This window comes from Hemicordylus capensis, chromosome 6 (genome assembly GCF_027244095.1).
Source record: "Hemicordylus capensis ecotype Gifberg chromosome 6, rHemCap1.1.pri, whole genome shotgun sequence".
Lineage (NCBI taxonomy): Eukaryota > Metazoa > Chordata > Lepidosauria > Squamata > Cordylidae > Hemicordylus > Hemicordylus capensis.
In genome coordinates this window covers 56373428-56387365 of record NC_069662.1, presented here as the reverse complement: position 1 = coordinate 56387365, position 13938 = coordinate 56373428, and the positions used below count along the sequence as shown (strand labels likewise).

The window sequence follows — 13938 nt, the reverse complement described above, 5'->3', positions numbered from 1 at the left end:
CAACAATAACAGATATTTATATACCGTTTTTCAACAGAAGTTTCCAAAGTGGTTCACATTGAGAAATAATAAATAATTAACTACGATGGCTCCCTGTTCCCAAAGGGCTCACAATCTAAAAAGAAACATAAGATAGACACCAGCAACAGTCACTGCAGGGGAACTGTGCTGGGTGTGGATAGGGCCCGTTGCTCTCCCCCTGCTAAATAAAGAGAAGTTACAGTACAAGAGTGGTGTGAAACACAGGTGCCAGCCACAAGAAGCAAGAGAAAATAGAGCAGAGCTGCAGTCATGGAAGTTATTTGGCTCTCCCGGACACTCACCTGCAACATCCAAGTCCACTTTGTAGTTGATGAAGTGGGTATGAATCGTCCCAAGGGTGTGATCTGCAACTCTATTGCCATAGTTTAGCCCATCACCATAGAAGAAAGATGAGGTTATGTATCCAGTGGCTCGGACTTTGTTTTCAATGGCACCATTTGGATGAAAAACAAAGTCCCAGATATAGTCATAGTTGCCCAAAGTTGCCACAGAACGCAGAACCAGTGCAGTAGCAGGCAGTCCCCCATAGTGGAGGGATTGAAGGTTGGAGTAATGCCGCCGAAAAGGGACCTCTACATTCTGCTCAAAAACACAGATTGAGTTCTTCTGCACCTCTGGTTTCAAGGTCTCCATTAAGTACAGGGCATCGAGAAAAGTAGCAGAGTATGGACAGTCGACCCCCCGGACCAGTGAATACATGAACCTTCCTATTCCAAAACTCCCATCCATGTATCGGGTTGACATCCCACCAGGGCTGTTGGATCCATAAACAGACATGGCATCCTGCACACTGAGTTCATAGACAATCCTTTGGCCCTTGAATGTGATATCATAGATTCATGGTCCCCTGTTCACATCGATCCTGAAGGCAAAACTCCAGGAGGAGGAGACAACCTGGTTGTTTCTCACACTGTAGCGTGGCCCACAAGGCTCATGGGACAAAGGGCCTGATTCCTGATGAGGGAACTTTGGCTCCATTGAGGAAAAAACCCCATCTGGTGAGGCTGTCTTGACTTTTGCCAGAGGCACACGCCCCCCTAGATACTCTCTTTCCAGCTTTGCCAAGCCATTATAATACTGACCATTATAGAATACCTTTGGTACACTCCACTGAGAGATATCCAGACTACTGTGGTCTACCAAGAGCTCCAGTCCCACCGGGTGCAGGAAGAAGCCCTTTGTATTCTGGAACAACGTAAACCAAGTGACTCGATCTCCAGACTGGAACCCCCGAGGGGCTGATGTGAGGCTTTGAAAGTCACTCCCATTATGCCCAAATGCCTCCTTTAGGAAATTGGGTGCCTCAGGAAGCTTCTTGTTCAGCAGGAATTTCCCAATTTCTTCATATTCATTGCCTATTACAGATCTACTATGGTAGGATAACTTTCTTCCATACTTCTGCATGGTCACATCCCGATGGTATGTTGGAGTTGGGAGTGGGCCCACGATGTACTCTGTGATATTTGGATCTGGCTGGTTTCCAAAGTACATCACGGCCAGTGCTTGTCGGGTGGGGTGTGGCCCACCATGATCAAGGAACTTCAGCACCTCTTCTTTGTGAGGAAGTTCCACATCCAAGTAGTAAATGCAGTTATCAGCAGGGTTGGCATGATAAGCATCTACCAAGGGCAATCCCAGGTGGTTCTGTAAGTACTTGACCACCACGTCCATCTCTTCTGCTGACAGGTCAGCAAATACCAGACTCTTGTTGCTGTGCCTTCCATTCAGGGAAGCCTGTGACTTGGCACTGCAGTGGGGAAGCGTCTCCTTCCGAGTCAGCAACACACACACTAAGGCAAAAATAGTAGCCAGAGCAAGCACCAGAAGAATGAGGAGGGCTTTCAGGTTCATTGTTGCAAGGTCCTGAGTGAAGTGTCCACAGCCGTTCTCACAACGAAGACCCCCAGTGGCAGTGAAGCTGCTAGAACTATAGCGGGATATGTTACTCCAGAAATGTGACGAGATTGGGTAGAGGCCAGAAAGGAAGAGGTCACGAGGAGAACTCCCTTCCCTATCAAGAACATCATAGAAGAAAAACATGTGGAGACTCCCTGTGACAGCTACCAGCTGTGATGTTAGTTTAGTCCAGATATTTTCAACCCATTTTTTCACAGACCTCTTGAAAAATGCTTGGGGTCTCAGTGGAGCACTTGATGAAGTTTGTTGTTGTTGTTCTGTAAATCAAAGCACATACAGTATCTCATATATAGCTAAAGAGAGAGAGAGAAATCAAATGCAAGACAAAATGACAAATATTTATATTCTCAACTGTTCTGTGGACTACATAGATGGAGCTCATGGACCAGTTTGAGAACCTCTAGCCTAGTCCATCCAGTGTTTGGACAGTGTCAGGATTTCCTACCCTCCTTCGTGAGACAGGGTTGTTTACCCAGACAAATGGCAGTGTGCTGAGAGAAGCAGGGGGCTCCAGATGCCAGGACAACCCCAGTAATTACCTTTCAGAAGTCAGGAATAGGGTGTGCAATTTGGATTTTCAGTGTTTTGATTCTGATCCAAATCGAAGCACCCCCAATCTGTTTTTGGGCCTGAATCTGACCCATCCGAATCACCCCAGATTCGATTCGGATCTGAATGAATCTGAATCAATTCAGATCAAAAACCTGGGCCCAGGGCCAAAAGAGTGTGGTGTGGTGGTAGTGCCTAATGAGTGGAGGCTACCACCCAAATTGCAGAGGAATTGGGCAAAGGGCTGATTTTTTGGTGAATTGTTGAGGTTTACGTGTCTTTAAGGTTTCCCCCCATGAGGTATAATGGAGGTGTATCGCTTCATGTCGGGGGGAAAGGGGTGTCCTAGATTGGTGTGGGGTTGGTCATAGTGGCCAAGGGGGACAAGGAAGCTACCATGATTTTTTCAAAGGATTTGGGCAGAGGTCTGATTTTTGCTGATTTGTTGAAGTTTACGGATCTTTAAGGTTTTCCCCCATAAGGTGTAATGGAGGTTACAGCAGCCCCTTGATTGCACTTAGGGGGTGCTGGGGTGGCCCAGAGTGAGTGGTGGTGTAGTGCACATAGGTTGCCAGCCCCCCCCCATGGGTTGCTAACACATGGGGTACAGGGTTCTGTTGTTTCTGAGGTGTTCTGAGTGTAGATTCTTTGGTAGCAAGTGAAATTTTCAATACAAACCATGAATCCACTCTCATTTGCTACTTGTCTCATGGTAGCAAGCATGACTTGTCCCCTTAGCTAAGCAGGGTCAGCCCTGGTTGCATTTGAAGGGGAGACTAGAAGTGTGAGCACTGTAAGATATTCCCCTCAGGGAATGGAGCCGCTCTGGGAAGAGCGGAAGGTTTTCAAGTTCCCTCCCTGGCATCTCCAAGATAGGGCTGAGAGAGATTCCTGCCTGCAACCTTGGAGAAGCCACTGCCAGTCTATGAAGACAATACTGAGCTAGATAGACCAATGGTCTGATTCAGTATACAGGTGAAACTCGGAAAATTAGAATATCGTGCAAAAGTCCATTAATTTCAGTAATGCAAATTAAAAGGTGGAAACTGATATATGAGACACACGCATTACATGCAAAGCGAGATAAGTCAAGCCTTAATTTGTTATAATTGTGATGATCATGACGTACAGCTCATGAAAACCCCAAATCCACAATCCCAGAAAATTAGAATATTACATGGAACCAAGAAGACAAGGATTGTAGAATAGAACAATATCGGACCTCTGAAAAGTATAAGCATGCATATGTATTCAGTACTTGGTTTGGGCCCCTTTTGCAGCAATTACTGCCTCAATGCGGCGTGGCATGGATGCTATCAGCCTGTGGCACTGATGAGGTATTATGGAAGACCAGGATGCTTCATTAGCGGCCTTCAGCTCTTCTGCATTGTTTGGTCTCATGTCTCTCATCCTTCTCTTGGCAATGCCCCATAGATTATGGGGTCAGGTCAGGCGAGTTTGCTGGCCAATCAAGCACAGTACACTGTATACCCAAAATTTTGACCCCACTCCTTTGCAGGTGGGGGTGGAGAATTAATGGCATCTCATGTTCCAACTGCCCCCCAACCCACAAGCAACTGGATACTCAGTTTATATTTTAGGAATTTTTAGACTCTTCATTATGAGGAAAGGTTATTAGACACCAAAGAGCCTAAACACTTGAAAACAATCCTAGAACACAAACAGAGTAGTACCCCACTGCCTTGCTGGTGGGAGTAGGGTGTAGTTGGCACATGGCAGTTGACAGTTGGCACTGTCAAAAAGACAGTCAAAATGAACAGAATAAATGAAAGTGTGTAATGAATCCTCATAGGGATTCATTGAGGGAAAGTTATTATACACCAAAGAATCCAAACACTTGAAAAATAGTGACCAAACATTTTGCTCCATAACTTCACTTCTACAAGGGCTAGAGCTTAGCTTTTTAAAAAAATTGAATGCTGGGAATCTCAGGGGATTATTAGGAGGGATCCGAATCTCAAATTGATTCAAATCGAACCAGGCGTGATTCGATTTGTACTCGAATCTAGCCAATGGACCACAGGGGTGATTTGTTTTGTCTCCGAATCACCCGAATCAGCTAGATTCAGGTACAAATTGATTTGTACCCGAATCAATTTGCACATCTCTAGTCAGGAAGAGCTCAGAGAGGCATGCAACAGCTTCTGGGGGATGGGTGTGTGCAGCCCAAGAGGCAGCAGAATGGTGGAGATGGAATTGCGATGATATCAGCTCCACAGCTGCAGACATGTATAGAAATGCTAGTGAAGGGGGTGGAGTTGGAGGAAAAGGCCCCTTGGGAGGCCAGGGATTCGGTGGCCAATCCACTTGCCTGGCCAGGGAAGAGGGAGCAAGCTGGAAGCGGGGAGGAGTGTCCTAAATGTAGGGCTTTAAATTTATTTAAGGCTGGGGCTGCTGAAGATGAGATGATCAGCAGGGATGGGGTTTGTTGGTCTAGTGGACTCCCAGAGAGGAGCTCGGGCTTGTGGCTCCTGCTGATAGGTGAAGGAGTGGAGTGAATATACATCCCTACTCCCCCAACTCTGAGGCAATGCCCGTGCCTATAATTTCGTGCGAGAGGGTGGAAAGTTTATTTAGATAATTCCTCCTCCCTAAATCCGGACAGACAGTATCTTTTATCATCAATACGTGTCGAGGTGGGCGGTGCCAGGCCGAGCAGACTCCTCCATAGTAATATCAGACATAAAAAGTAATTTATTACCCACCATCACCCTCCTGATCAAAATATTGGGTGTGATTTTGAGCTGGAGAAAGAAACTAAGAAGACATCCAAGGGGAAAAGTGCTGTAATAATGGGTGACTTGTGTTACTTGCACACTGGGTACATTCATGTTCATGTCATCATAAAGAGAGCAAATTTCTCAATACCCAAAATGATTGTGCCATAGAACAGTTGGTCAAGGAACCAACCAGAGGGGAGGTTATCCTAGGCTTAATCCTAAATGGTGCTCAAGACCTGAGCCCTATTCAAACAATACAATGCACTATGCATACAGCTGTCTGTACAGGTGTGTGTGTGTGTGTGTGTGTGTGTGTGTGTGGCTGTATATGCATTAATTTTAATGGGGGTTGGAGGGGGCTGGAGTACCTTCCTTATGGTACTCCATTGTACTTAGACGACAATGTTTTGGACTTTTTCATCTGGAAAAAAGTGACTAAGTAGGGATGTGATAGAGCCTTATAAAATTATTCATGGTGTGAAGAAAGTGGATAGAAAGCATTTCCCCCCATTCCGTACAACACTAGAATCAGGGTCAGCCAATGAGACTGACTGACAGAAGATTTAGGATGGACAAAAGCACATAATCCTCACACAGCGCATAATTGGTCTTTGGAATTCTCTTCCACAAGATATGATGATAGCCACTAGTTTAGATGGCATTAAAGGGGGATTATACGAGTAAATGAAGGACAAGTGCATTATAGATGTGTGGATGTCTATAGACTAGCTCCAGGTTCAAAGGCAGGATGCCTCTGAAGACCAGTTGCAAGGGAGCAACAGCCAGAGAGGGATATGCCTTCCCTCTCTGAGGTGATGAGACAATTGCATCAGCTGGCTATCATCTATATTAGGGATTGGCAGCCTTCAAGCTTGCAGAATCTACTGTTTTTGTCTTTAAAATCCCAAGGTTTAAATCCCAATTGGAGTCAGATGCAAAATAGAGGCTCAAGGGATGAATACACACATCAGTTAAAGAACAGGGTGCCTCTGAGCATATGCGCAGGTCAGGAATTTGTTCTCAGTACAACAACTAAGCTCATAGTCTTTTCTAGCACAAAAACTTAGCTCAGTAGCACAAAAAATGGACTCCTGATTTCCCTCTGAATTTTTTCTATTTCAGCAATTTAACTTTGGAAATTAGGTTCCTACTTTTAAATATCTGGGAGTAGTATTCCATTCTATGGAGATTTGGAAGTCTCCTATTAAGCATGTTCTACAAATGGCTCTAAAATATCCAATGGCCTTTAAGAGGTATTTTTTTAAGGAAAGGAGGAGAAATAATTCCAGCAGCTTTAAAGTTTGTTGAGGCTAAAACCCTGGCCCAAATTCTACATGGGGCACAAATGGGAATCTATATTAAACCAGGATGCCGTAGCGAAAGTTCAAACTAAATTCTTAAGGACTGTCCTCTCTACCCCTAGATGCATGTCTAAGAAAAAAGAACTTTGTTGCTGTTGCTGCTACTGTTAAATTATTGTGAATTAGAGACCTTTGCTGATATATTGCAGAGATCTATCAAGAGGAGAAGAAGGCCCCTCATCAGCCATATCCCCTTGAGTTTGTAGCTATTTTCTTTATCTAGAAGCCTCACCCCAAGTCACTCACTCCCAGCAGTGATGCTAAACAAGACACAGTTAGCAAGTTTTGGTGACAGTTGTAAATTCACCTCTCCACTCTCACCTGTGGGTGATAGATTTTAGCAGGGCCCAGAAAACTGGCTGGGGAAGGGGTAGACGCCCCCCAAGTCTTCTCCCTTTTGCTCCAGACTCTGGTTTGATGTGCTTAGTCTTCAATCCATGCACAAATACAGCCTCTAGAGCACAGCAGAGGGTGTTGGCATCCCCATCATCACTGGTTACTAGTGCATCAGAGGTTACATAATGCTTCTGCAGGGCCTTGATGGAGGCCACCAGCTGCTTCTTGATCATCTAGAGTAGCACAAAAGAGCACAGGCTGCATTAGCTTGAGTTAAGATTAACCATCCAACTCCAAGAATATTGCTATAATTCTGCAAAGACTGGCAGGCAACACTGTGTTGTTCTGGGCACTAGTTTGGGACCAGTTTGGGTCCAGTTTGGGTGTGCCAGGGGTGTTAATCTTTTTTGGAGGAAGGCAGACTTACTGCCGGTGAAGTGGTGCTGCTGCAGCCATGGGTGTGTGTGTCTCCAGCTGTTTCCGCTCCCCTGCCAGCCTCCCTATGGTCTCCTTCGGGCCCGTTTCAGGCCTCTCTAAGCACGCAGTGGCCATTTTGGAGGCCACCATGCATGTACACAGGCAGGAGCGTAACAATGATAGGGCAAGGGGAGACAGTTGTCTGGGGGCCCCACTGCCTGGAGGGGCACCCCAGGGGCACCTCATGTGACTCCCCATTGCCCCCTGCCCAGCCCCATAGCCTCTCAGCCACTTGCCCTCTTCGCCGTCTCTCCTGCTTGTTCTGCTGGCCCGCAATCGAAGCAGCAGGCAAGCTGCAAAGAGCTCCTTTCCTCCCGCCTCTCAGCTGATCGGCGGGGCTTCCACGGAGGCCTCCGTGTAGGCCGCAGTGAAGCCTGAACTCGAGTAGGGCCCAAGCAAGCCAGGAAGGAGGAGGCAGCCAGAGTGTTCTCTGCAGCAGAAGACCCCTTGCTGCCCTGCTTAACCCAGACCAGCATTTGCCAGGTAGAGTGTGAACTCCTTTTTGTGGTTACCTTTCCCGCCCCCATATATAGGGATCTGCTTGCCATAGGGCTTGGATATGGGGGGGGGGGAGGGACCGAGAAGTCTCTGAATATTTATTTTGAAACAGCTTGGAAAATTTGCTGACTTAAAAAAAACTATAATAATAATAACAACAGAACTTTGTACAGAGCTCTACAGATAATATAACATTTTTTACAAGCGAACAAAGGTCAATCTTCTTCCGTTGCACTTCCTCCCCCTTCAGTTGCGCTGCCTCCACCTTCGCTTCCGCCAGCTTCGCTTCCGCCAGCTTGGCTTCCTCTAGCCCATCACCATAGAAGAAAGATGAGGTTATGTATCCAGTGGCTCGGACTTTGTTTTCAATGGCACCATTTGGATGAAAAACAAAGTCCCAGATATAGTCATAGTTGCCCAAAGTTGCCACAGAACGCAGAACCAGTGCAGTAGCAGGCAGTCCCCCATAGTGGAGGGATTGAAGGTTGGAGTAATGCCGCCGAAAAGGGACCTCTACATTCTGCTCAAAAACACAGATTGAGTTCTTCTGCACCTCTGGTTTCAAGGTCTCCATTAAGTACAGGGCATCGAGAAAAGTAGCAGAGTATGGACAGTCGACCCCCCGGACCAGTGAATACATGAACCTTCCTATTCCAAAACTCCCATCCATGTATCGGGTTGACATCCCACCAGGGCTGTTGGATCCATAAACAGACATGGCATCCTGCACACTGAGTTCATAGACAATCCTTTGGCCCTTGAATGTGATATCATAGATTCATGGTCCCCTGTTCACATCGATCCTGAAGGCAAAACTCCAGGAGGAGGAGACAACCTGGTTGTTTCTCACACTGTAGCGTGGCCCACAAGGCTCATGGGACAAAGGGCCTGATTCCTGATGAGGGAACTTTGGCTCCATTGAGGAAAAAACCCCATCTGGTGAGGCTGTCTTGACTTTTGCCAGAGGCACACGCCCCCCTAGATACTCTCTTTCCAGCTTTGCCAAGCCATTATAATACTGACCATTATAGAATACCTTTGGTACACTCCACTGAGAGATATCCAGACTACTGTGGTCTACCAAGAGCTCCAGTCCCACCGGGTGCAGGAAGAAGCCCTTTGTATTCTGGAACAACGTAAACCAAGTGACTCGATCTCCAGACTGGAACCCCCGAGGGGCTGATGTGAGGCTTTGAAAGTCACTCCCATTATGCCCAAATGCCTCCTTTAGGAAATTGGGTGCCTCAGGAAGCTTCTTGTTCAGCAGGAATTTCCCAATTTCTTCATATTCATTGCCTATTACAGATCTACTATGGTAGGATAACTTTCTTCCATACTTCTGCATGGTCACATCCCGATGGTATGTTGGAGTTGGGAGTGGGCCCACGATGTACTCTGTGATATTTGGATCTGGCTGGTTTCCAAAGTACATCACGGCCAGTGCTTGTCGGGTGGGGTGTGGCCCACCATGATCAAGGAACTTCAGCACCTCTTCTTTGTGAGGAAGTTCCACATCCAAGTAGTAAATGCAGTTATCAGCAGGGTTGGCATGATAAGCATCTACCAAGGGCAATCCCAGGTGGTTCTGTAAGTACTTGACCACCACGTCCATCTCTTCTGCTGACAGGTCAGCAAATACCAGACTCTTGTTGCTGTGCCTTCCATTCAGGGAAGCCTGTGACTTGGCACTGCAGTGGGGAAGCGTCTCCTTCCGAGTCAGCAACACACACACTAAGGCAAAAATAGTAGCCAGAGCAAGCACCAGAAGAATGAGGAGGGCTTTCAGGTTCATTGTTGCAAGGTCCTGAGTGAAGTGTCCACAGCCGTTCTCACAACGAAGACCCCCAGTGGCAGTGAAGCTGCTAGAACTATAGCGGGATATGTTACTCCAGAAATGTGACGAGATTGGGTAGAGGCCAGAAAGGAAGAGGTCACGAGGAGAACTCCCTTCCCTATCAAGAACATCATAGAAGAAAAACATGTGGAGACTCCCTGTGACAGCTACCAGCTGTGATGTTAGTTTAGTCCAGATATTTTCAACCCATTTTTTCACAGACCTCTTGAAAAATGCTTGGGGTCTCAGTGGAGCACTTGATGAAGTTTGTTGTTGTTGTTCTGTAAATCAAAGCACATACAGTATCTCATATATAGCTAAAGAGAGAGAGAGAAATCAAATGCAAGACAAAATGACAAATATTTATATTCTCAACTGTTCTGTGGACTACATAGATGGAGCTCATGGACCAGTTTGAGAACCTCTAGCCTAGTCCATCCAGTGTTTGGACAGTGTCAGGATTTCCTACCCTCCTTCGTGAGACAGGGTTGTTTACCCAGACAAATGGCAGTGTGCTGAGAGAAGCAGGGGGCTCCAGATGCCAGGACAACCCCAGTAATTACCTTTCAGAAGTCAGGAATAGGGTGTGCAATTTGGATTTTCAGTGTTTTGATTCTGATCCAAATCGAAGCACCCCCAATCTGTTTTTGGGCCTGAATCTGACCCATCCGAATCACCCCAGATTCGATTCGGATCTGAATGAATCTGAATCAATTCAGATCAAAAACCTGGGCCCAGGGCCAAAAGAGTGTGGTGTGGTGGTAGTGCCTAATGAGTGGAGGCTACCACCCAAATTGCAGAGGAATTGGGCAAAGGGCTGATTTTTTGGTGAATTGTTGAGGTTTACGTGTCTTTAAGGTTTCCCCCCATGAGGTATAATGGAGGTGTATCGCTTCATGTCGGGGGGAAAGGGGTGTCCTAGATTGGTGTGGGGTTGGTCATAGTGGCCAAGGGGGACAAGGAAGCTACCATGATTTTTTCAAAGGATTTGGGCAGAGGTCTGATTTTTGCTGATTTGTTGAAGTTTACGGATCTTTAAGGTTTTCCCCCATAAGGTGTAATGGAGGTTACAGCAGCCCCTTGATTGCACTTAGGGGGTGCTGGGGTGGCCCAGAGTGAGTGGTGGTGTAGTGCACATAGGTTGCCAGCCCCCCCCCATGGGTTGCTAACACATGGGGTACAGGGTTCTGTTGTTTCTGAGGTGTTCTGAGTGTAGATTCTTTGGTAGCAAGTGAAATTTTCAATACAAACCATGAATCCACTCTCATTTGCTACTTGTCTCATGGTAGCAAGCATGACTTGTCCCCTTAGCTAAGCAGGGTCAGCCCTGGTTGCATTTGAAGGGGAGACTAGAAGTGTGAGCACTGTAAGATATTCCCCTCAGGGAATGGAGCCGCTCTGGGAAGAGCGGAAGGTTTTCAAGTTCCCTCCCTGGCATCTCCAAGATAGGGCTGAGAGAGATTCCTGCCTGCAACCTTGGAGAAGCCACTGCCAGTCTATGAAGACAATACTGAGCTAGATAGACCAATGGTCTGATTCAGTATACAGGTGAAACTCGGAAAATTAGAATATCGTGCAAAAGTCCATTAATTTCAGTAATGCAAATTAAAAGGTGGAAACTGATATATGAGACACACGCATTACATGCAAAGCGAGATAAGTCAAGCCTTAATTTGTTATAATTGTGATGATCATGACGTACAGCTCATGAAAACCCCAAATCCACAATCCCAGAAAATTAGAATATTACATGGAACCAAGAAGACAAGGATTGTAGAATAGAACAATATCGGACCTCTGAAAAGTATAAGCATGCATATGTATTCAGTACTTGGTTTGGGCCCCTTTTGCAGCAATTACTGCCTCAATGCGGCGTGGCATGGATGCTATCAGCCTGTGGCACTGATGAGGTATTATGGAAGACCAGGATGCTTCATTAGCGGCCTTCAGCTCTTCTGCATTGTTTGGTCTCATGTCTCTCATCCTTCTCTTGGCAATGCCCCATAGATTATGGGGTCAGGTCAGGCGAGTTTGCTGGCCAATCAAGCACAGTACACTGTATACCCAAAATTTTGACCCCACTCCTTTGCAGGTGGGGGTGGAGAATTAATGGCATCTCATGTTCCAACTGCCCCCCAACCCACAAGCAACTGGATACTCAGTTTATATTTTAGGAATTTTTAGACTCTTCATTATGAGGAAAGGTTATTAGACACCAAAGAGCCTAAACACTTGAAAACAATCCTAGAACACAAACAGAGTAGTACCCCACTGCCTTGCTGGTGGGAGTAGGGTGTAGTTGGCACATGGCAGTTGACAGTTGGCACTGTCAAAAAGACAGTCAAAATGAACAGAATAAATGAAAGTGTGTAATGAATCCTCATAGGGATTCATTGAGGGAAAGTTATTATACACCAAAGAATCCAAACACTTGAAAAATAGTGACCAAACATTTTGCTCCATAACTTCACTTCTACAAGGGCTAGAGCTTAGCTTTTTAAAAAAATTGAATGCTGGGAATCTCAGGGGATTATTAGGAGGGATCCGAATCTCAAATTGATTCAAATCGAACCAGGCGTGATTCGATTTGTACTCGAATCTAGCCAATGGACCACAGGGGTGATTTGTTTTGTCTCCGAATCACCCGAATCAGCTAGATTCAGGTACAAATTGATTTGTACCCGAATCAATTTGCACATCTCTAGTCAGGAAGAGCTCAGAGAGGCATGCAACAGCTTCTGGGGGATGGGTGTGTGCAGCCCAAGAGGCAGCAGAATGGTGGAGATGGAATTGCGATGATATCAGCTCCACAGCTGCAGACATGTATAGAAATGCTAGTGAAGGGGGTGGAGTTGGAGGAAAAGGCCCCTTGGGAGGCCAGGGATTCGGTGGCCAATCCACTTGCCTGGCCAGGGAAGAGGGAGCAAGCTGGAAGCGGGGAGGAGTGTCCTAAATGTAGGGCTTTAAATTTATTTAAGGCTGGGGCTGCTGAAGATGAGATGATCAGCAGGGATGGGGTTTGTTGGTCTAGTGGACTCCCAGAGAGGAGCTCGGGCTTGTGGCTCCTGCTGATAGGTGAAGGAGTGGAGTGAATATACATCCCTACTCCCCCAACTCTGAGGCAATGCCCGTGCCTATAATTTCGTGCGAGAGGGTGGAAAGTTTATTTAGATAATTCCTCCTCCCTAAATCCGGACAGACAGTATCTTTTATCATCAATACGTGTCGAGGTGGGCGGTGCCAGGCCGAGCAGACTCCTCCATAGTAATATCAGACATAAAAAGTAATTTATTACCCACCATCACCCTCCTGATCAAAATATTGGGTGTGATTTTGAGCTGGAGAAAGAAACTAAGAAGACATCCAAGGGGAAAAGTGCTGTAATAATGGGTGACTTGTGTTACTTGCACACTGGGTACATTCATGTTCATGTCATCATAAAGAGAGCAAATTTCTCAATACCCAAAATGATTGTGCCATAGAACAGTTGGTCAAGGAACCAACCAGAGGGGAGGTTATCCTAGGCTTAATCCTAAATGGTGCTCAAGACCTGAGCCCTATTCAAACAATACAATGCACTATGCATACAGCTGTCTGTACAGGTGTGTGTGTGTGTGTGTGTGTGTGTGTGTGGCTGTATATGCATTAATTTTAATGGGGGTTGGAGGGGGCTGGAGTACCTTCCTTATGGTACTCCATTGTACTTAGACGACAATGTTTTGGACTTTTTCATCTGGAAAAAAGTGACTAAGTAGGGATGTGATAGAGCCTTATAAAATTATTCATGGTGTGAAGAAAGTGGATAGAAAGCATTTTCCCCCATTCCGTACAACACTAGAATCAGGGTCAGCCAATGAGACTGACTGACAGAAGATTTAGGATGGACAAAAGCACATAATCCTCACACAGCGCATAATTGGTCTTTGGAATTCTCTTCCACAAGATATGATGATAGCCACTAGTTTAGATGGCATTAAAGGGGGATTATACGAGTAAATGAAGGACAAGTGCATTATAGATGTGTGGATGTCTATAGACTAGCTCCAGGTTCAAAGGCAGGATGCCTCTGAAGACCAGTTGCAAGGGAGCAACAGCCAGAGAGGGATATGCCTTCCCTCTCTGAGGTGATGAGACAATTGCATCAGCTGGCTATCATCTATATTAGGGATTGGCAGCCTTCAAG

General features: G+C 46.1%; 1 pseudogene; it reads right to left on the bottom strand.

Annotated features, from left to right (window-relative positions):
* Positions 1 to 13938, bottom strand: part of LOC128330010 (membrane primary amine oxidase-like) — a 34601-nt pseudogene continuing 20663 nt past the window's right edge.